The following is a 7,500-nucleotide window of genomic DNA, read 5'->3' on the forward strand; positions in this document are numbered from 1 at the left end:
GGTTAGTGTTAGTGTTAGGTGCAGGGTTAGTGTTAGGGTTAGTGTTAGTGTTAGGTGCAAAGTTAGTGTTAGTGTTAGGATTAGGTACAGGGTTAGTGTTAGTGTTAGTGTTAGTGTTAGGTGCAGGGTTAGTGTTAGTGTTAGTGTTAGTGTTAGGTGCAGGGTTAGTGTTAGTGTTAGGATTAGGTGCAGGGTTAGTGTTAGTGTTAGGTGCAGGGTTAGTGTTAGTGTTAGTGTTAGTGTTAGGTGCAGGGTTAGGGTTAGTGTTAGTGTTAGGTGCAGGGTTAGTGTTAGTGTTAGTGTTAGGTGCAGGGTTAGTGTTAGTGTTAGTGTTAGTGTTAGGATTAGGTGCAGGGTTAGTGTTAGTGTTAGTGTTAGGTGCAGGGTTAGTGTTAGTGTTAGTGTTAGGATTAGGTGCAGGGTTAGTGTTAGTGTTAGTGTTAGGTGCAGGGTTAGTGTTAGTGTTAGTGTTAGTGTTAGGATTAGGTGCAGGGTTAGTGTTAGTGTTAGTGTTAGGTGCAGGGTTAGTGTTAGTGTTAGTGTTAGTGTTAGGATTAGGTGCAGGGTTAGTGTTAGTGTTAGTGTTAGGTGCAGGGTTAGTGTTAGTGTTAGTGTTAGTGTTAGGTGCAGGGTTAGTGTTAGTGTTAGGATTAGGTGCAGGGTTAGTGTTAGTGTTAGTGTTAGGTGCAGGGTTAGTGTTAGTGTTAGTGTTAGTGTTAGGTGCAGGGTTAGTGTTAGTGTTAGTGTTAGGTGCAGGGTTAGTGTTAGTGTTAGTGTTAGTGTTAGGTGCACACACACCCATACACACACACACACACTCACACAGAGGGAGTGAGGGAGCAGCAGTAGTTGTAGCAGTGTCAGTAGGTGGCTGTAATGATGCCTTGAAGCTCCTGGCTCTCTGCTGCAGTCTGTGGGCGCTACATTACAGCACACTTTAATGGCAGTAATAATGTAAAAGCTCACAAAGCCATATTCCCCTTTGTGCATCGAGGGCATTGCCCACACAAACACACACACACACACACACACACACACACACACATTTCTCACACTCATACATTTAAATATACTAACAGTAGGCTCCTTATATTATATACTGTATATAGGTCTAGGCACCACTTGATTGGTCCTGTAGCTCCTGTTCTTTGGTTTAAATGCCAATTAAACAGAAACAAAAAACTAACACACACACACGCACACACACACACACACACACACACACACACACACACACACACACCACAAACCCATCTCCACTCATTTCACTGCCCACAGACTGCAGCGCCTGCAGCACAGGCTGATTAGGAGTGTGTCTTCTCTTTATTCTCTTCATACACACACACACAGATGCGGTTTGACAGTCGCTTCATTGGTGAACATGAGCGTGAGACAGGACAGAAAAGGCTGGATTGAAACGTAATGATACCAATAAGACCGGAATGAAATATTACGAGAACGAAACCGCTTTAACAAATGCAATTTGTTCATGAAAAAGAGGCCGTTAGGAAGCTATTTTCATGTAAATGATCGCAAACTGCTTCGAGTGAGCTGCACTTGTCAGTTCTCACACCTTACTTTACAGATAAAATCTTCATCTAAGGTGCAAGTCAACAGTTCAGACACTTCTGCTAGGTTTTCCTATACTATATTATTTGAGAATACTATCAAAACTGTAATAGAACAATTATGTAATCTTACAGAGGCATCAAAGTTCAAGAACATAAGCGTAGGGGGCGCTCTATAATGCTCTATAGTGTTTATATGATCTACACACTCATTCTGACAGACTGTAATACGCTACTGGAGGCATAGGGGGCGCTCTATAATGCTCTATAGTGTTTATATGATCTACACACTCATTTTGACAGACTGTAATACGCTACTGGAGGCATAGGGGGCGCTCTATAATGCTCTATAGTGTTTATATGATCTACACACTCATTTTGACAGACTGTAATACGCTACTGGAGGCATAGGGGGCACTCTATAATGCTCTATAGTGTTTATATGATCTACACACTCATTCTTTGACATATTTGTCATTTTGGAAAAATCAAACAGAAACTTATATAACTTATTTTGTAAATAATAACATTAAAAACAAAACAATAACAATGACTCCAGACATCTGAGGGTTAACTTCATGTAAATGCTGCAGTGTTTTCAGGCAAAGTGATTATTTCTTATGCAGCTCTGTCTAATCAGGCCCAAATCCAGAGTTTATCCTGCATAGTGGCTGGAGCTGGACCAGGCTGGACTCAGAGCCCGGTGATGGAGACCAGGGGAGAATTGGGAAAAGCTGTGAGGAAAACGAGCCGGTGCTTTGGGTCCAACGCCTGGCACAACCTACCTTTACCAGCGCCAAGACCACGACTGGCTGCCCGGTAACATGAGCAGCTAATCTCTCTTTTCCTTGGTCTCTTTTTATTTCTCACACGTAGACTATTTCATTTACCCAGCCAAAGCTCACAAACCATCCACACAGTTTCCATCTTTAACCCAAATGTGGTCAACCAGCCAAGGCCTGATTGGTGGCTGAAATTCTGTTCTTCAGTTTAGCACTGGAACTACAAGGCTAATTGAGCTAGTTATGGAAACTTACTTGCCACCAATTATCATGGTGCTAACAGCATTCCTGAATTATGGAGGAGTGTGGAGGAGTTCGGACTTCCTCATTTGGTTTCTGACACTGTATGACTCACTATTATCTATAAATATAGACATGTGGCACTAATTGGTGGCGTGTGCACTTCTCATTTGCTTCACACCTCCACTGGAAAAAGACAACTAAAGAAGCAGAAAATAGGCCCTGACCAACAGACTAAATTTCATTTAAATGAAAATGTGTTAAAGTTTGATTTGCTGCCAGGCTACTTCTATAAGGTCCCAACGGTAAAATGCACAGGGTAATTCATTTCAGTAGAAAAGCCAATACGCTACTCTGATCTTTTGTCTCGCAAGCGTATGTATGCGTGAATACATAAGGATGCGGTTTGGCTTCTGCACACCCCCGGCATATCCACGTTTGCATAGACTGAAGGGTAGATATAGATTTAACCTGGATCACCTCGCTTTAACATTTCTGCCGGTTCTGTTGCTAACCCAGGGCCGTTATTAGCCCGGCACGCTGCCACCCTCTGCCTCAGCCGCTTCGGTTCAATAGCCACCGGCTCTCCGGCAGGCCAGGACCTCCCAGCCGAATCAATAGCAGCACTGTAAACATCACCATCTCCGTCTGCTCTACAGCCATTCGCCGCACACGGAGAAAACAGCACAAAAAAAGACCAGGCCGTGACCACGAAGGCTGCGAGTGCTGCTTTCAGAATCAAAACACAGCCTGGATAATGATGGTGCGGCTGGGGACTGCTGGAAGGCTTTCTGCCTTTGCTTGCTTGTCTGCTTTTACTTGTCTGTGGTTGTACATTTGTATGGGCTGTCTGGAGCACAGAAAGTGTGTGACTGTCAAAGAAGTGAAATATGGTTTATGGTTTTCTGAGCAACTGTAATGTAGGTATTAAGGTGCCCTCAGTATGACTTTTCTCTCTCTCTCAGGCTGTGCTTAGAAGCCCTTGAGTTGTATATCCACCAAGAGGGCAAAAAGGCAGCTATCGTGCCATCACATCCACACAAATGATGATGCAACTTATAAGTATAGTCAACTATATTTACTTATCTCACGACTAAAGTACAGGTTTACGCTTACTCTTACTTAAATGCTAGTTGATATTTCTATGATCAGAGTCACATGTGAAATGACATTTATATCCAAATTACATTCTACATTCTGTTCTTCGTTAAGGACAGTAGAATTAATGAAAAGTCAAATGGCCATTAAGATGCTCTGTAAAGCACCAAGATTCTGAGTATCACCAAAAAGGGCTCCACTATGGTTATGCATCTGTAATAAGACACTGTATCTCCACCTCAAGTTATAAATAAAAAAAAACAACATTATATTTATGTACATATGTACACAACATTTCTCATTATGATTCAATATTAATTATTAACACTGTAAATGTAGGTATTGTGATATACACTGACAGTCCACTCTCTCAAAGGTGTCTGTGAGTAGACAGAAAGCAATTCTCCAGCTAGTTTTAAAGAGGTTCGGTCAAGGTCTAGTGGATGTTTTTAAGCTTACACATCGGCTGCATTTACACTGAAAATACAATGCAATCTACAATTCATCAGCCATTGCCGTAGAGACAGAGGGCCCTGCACTCCCAAGCTGCCAACCACAGCTGTCCTTCAAGAGCTTTTGAGATCCTTCAGACAAGTGCCTCTGCTTCATGTGTAGATCAGTGGGGCCCTTCAGTGAAGAGAAATGAGTTCGGAGCTTTAACTCTGACCAGGCTGTTCGGCTGGAATACCCAGAAGCCTCTCTTCCTCCGCTGTTCCTGCATCCAGCGCACCCGCTCGCTAATGGGGTCCTGAAAACTTAATTAAAGCCGGAACGAGGGAGGCACTGCTGCCCGACGGAGGAGAAACGAGGGAGCAAAAGGGGGAGAGAGAGAGAAGGATGGAGTAGACACTCTGGCTGTACATTAGGGAGAGCAGCCTTAGGCCCTGAATGTGAAACTCCTGATTAGATTAATGAATGCTCCTCTCAGAACACACACACACACACATACCACAGCGGATACACACCACATCCTTTGGTTAAAACTCAGTCACAGAGAGTTTATGGGCATGGAAGGCCAGAGAGAATTTGTTAGACAGATTCTTTCAGGATTTCATAGAGTCGCACACAAGCAGGACCAATCAGAAGTTCAGATTTACCCGACTAAGCATACATATGGTGACTTTCCTTTGGGGGAGCATGAGGTTATTCATGTCATTTGTATTAGGTCGTCTTGCAGAGATTTACAGAGTCTGTTGTGTCTGGCCAACATGAGGTTGAACCTACTGACCTGCATTGTATACTACTGTTCTGTAGTATACCCGTATCCTATTATCCTGAGGTGTATAGCGCTCTGCTTTCTGCTCAGATTCAGTCAAATGCTGCATAATAAATGCCCCCTTAATACACCACAAACGAAAGGTGGCATGGACTGAGCAATGAATTGTATGTCTTCAAAGAGATGGGAAAATCACTTCATGTGTCCACTTACACCACCTGTTTCTGTCATCGATCAGATCATGGCAGTAAAATCGGTGTGTGTTTGGGATAACATGTACACTGATCTAACATCAGCCATGTTTACTTAAAATGTTCCAGAAACACCCAGAAACTGCAGATTAATAGCCTTAAGCTTTAGATAAAGGTTGCAGGTCCAGTGGTTCGCGGACACAGGGAACTGTAGTACACTGAAATGCTGGAGCTGTCGTCTCGCTGCTTGTACACGGTCACTCAGGTTTGTGGACGGTAGAGCTGATGGACGCTAGCGTTTCAGGATGCTTCCGTTACCTTCTCTGCTCCCGTGCTACCTTCTCTCTCCTTGTAATGAGGCTGTCATAGTCAGAAAGCTACTGAAGGACTGACCGCTGGGGTCCCCTCTACCTGCGTCAGACCAGATGCCACCTTCTTCCTCCAGCTCTGAGGGAGTTTTTTCTTGCCACTGCCGCTGTTGGCTGCTCAGATGCTTCGATTTTTCATGTCTTTTTATGTCATTTATTTTTTTCTGTCTTTTACTAATTACTGATTGTGTAAAGCTGCTTTGTGGCAGCAACAGTTGTATAAAGCTGTACAAATAACTTTCATTTAATTTGATTTAAATAGCAGATTCACACAATAAATGAATTACTCTCCACGTTTTCTGCTACCATAGCTCTCAAAGTGGGGTCCAGGAACCCCCAGGAGCAGCTTGGAGGGAGGATGCAACCGAAGCAGTCTTTATTTTGAAAGCCCTTGAAGTGAGTTGCAGATACTACCAAAGATGGGGCATTCATGTGTCATGAAACAAGTGGAATGGAAGAAAACTGAAGTAGACATAATAGAAGATGAGAAATACTGTAAAACTCCAAGGACCTGCACAACAAAGGAACATGAGTCAGGGAAACAGGTGAGGAAGCAAACCACAGAGCACGGCTGTGGGCAAGGGCAAACACAGACATATAGAACATTGAGCACGAGCAAGAAACACCTGGAGGTAATGATGAGTGGGCAAGGCTACACACTAGATACAGGTGGGCTGGAATATGGGCAGAACCAAGGAGCACATGTACTAGATTAGAGTAGATAAAGACAAAATAAAAGATAGACCAGATCAGACCTGAAAAAATGAACTGAAATCTACTGAATGTTCAAAAACATCAAGTCTGGTTTTAGTGATAACAGTGAGCAAACTGTGACCTGACTCAAGACCCATTTAGCTTTTCAAGATGCACCTAGTTACAAAGTACCCTGAATACGCCAGCAACACCAAACAATCGCAGAATGAAGAGAACAGTCTTTTTCTGTAGCTCAACATTCGTACATTTGGATGGTACAGAAGAACCTGCAGTTTGTTCAGGTGGTTGATAGGGTACCGCCAGTTGGTATCCTGTTCTAATGAAAAAAAGTGAACAGTTGGTGTGTATTAAGTCCTTGGAATGCTTTCCTCTCACACAGGACCTCCTGAGGATCTTTAGAAGGAACCGTCGCTGGTGTCTTTCTACCCCTGTTCCATCGCAAGAGTGCTGAGCTACAGCATCTCTGCATGGTTCACAAGCGACTCCTGGAGAGCTCTCCAGAGAGTCATTTCTACTGCCCAAAAATGATCGGCTGCCCACTTCCGTCCCTTGAGGTCGTTTATAGCTCTCGCTGCCTCAGCAGAGCCATCAACATCCTTAAAGACTCATCTCTCCCTGGACATCATTTGTTTGACCTGTTGCCCTCTGGACGGCGCTACAGGTCCATTTAATCAAGAACAAACAGACTCAAAATCAGTTTTTTACCCCTGAGCCATGATTTCACTCCGCTCTGCTCAACTATTACTGTATGTCAGTATTTGCTGCTTCTCCAGCAAATACTGGGCTGTGGGTTTGTCCCGCTTTGCTGCAGTAACAGCAGGAAGGCCTTGCACTAGATATTGGAACATTGCTGTGAGGAGGATTTAATTGCATACAAACCTGAGAGCAAAAACTCTGATGTTGCGGATGTTGGATGATCAGTTCTGCCACTCCAACTCATCCTAAAAGTATTGCATGTTGCTCCATCACTCCAGAGAACCCCTCAGCCCAACCCTGGGGGCTTTGTATCCCTCTTGCCCTCGCTTGGCATTGGGCATGGTGACCTTGGACTTGTGTGAAAGCCTCTTGTTCTTTTGGTCTGTGCATGTGAATAGCTGTTAGTGCATGTCATGTAAATTAAAAGCATACTTTGTTCAAAAAATTGTTTCAAAGTAGACGTGCCCAAACTTTTATAGGCTACTGTACAGCACAGAACAGCAGCAGCGGGGTTTTCAGTGTGGAACGCGTGCAAGTGTTCTTGGAAGTGCACCTGTGCTCTGACATTTTGAAACGTGGGTATTTTTATGCAGAGTGTGTGCATGCGAGAGGCTGGCATAGGTTTTT

At 43.7% G+C, this 7,500-nt stretch overlaps 1 protein-coding gene across 1 annotated transcript in view; it reads right to left on the reverse strand.

Annotated features, from left to right (window-relative positions):
* rnf130 (ring finger protein 130) overlaps positions 1-7,500 on the reverse strand; it is a 141,631-nt gene that overhangs the window by 92,416 nt on the left and 41,715 nt on the right.

Source organism: Salminus brasiliensis, chromosome 19, assembly GCF_030463535.1.
Source record: "Salminus brasiliensis chromosome 19, fSalBra1.hap2, whole genome shotgun sequence".
Taxonomy (NCBI): domain Eukaryota; kingdom Metazoa; phylum Chordata; class Actinopteri; order Characiformes; family Bryconidae; genus Salminus; species Salminus brasiliensis.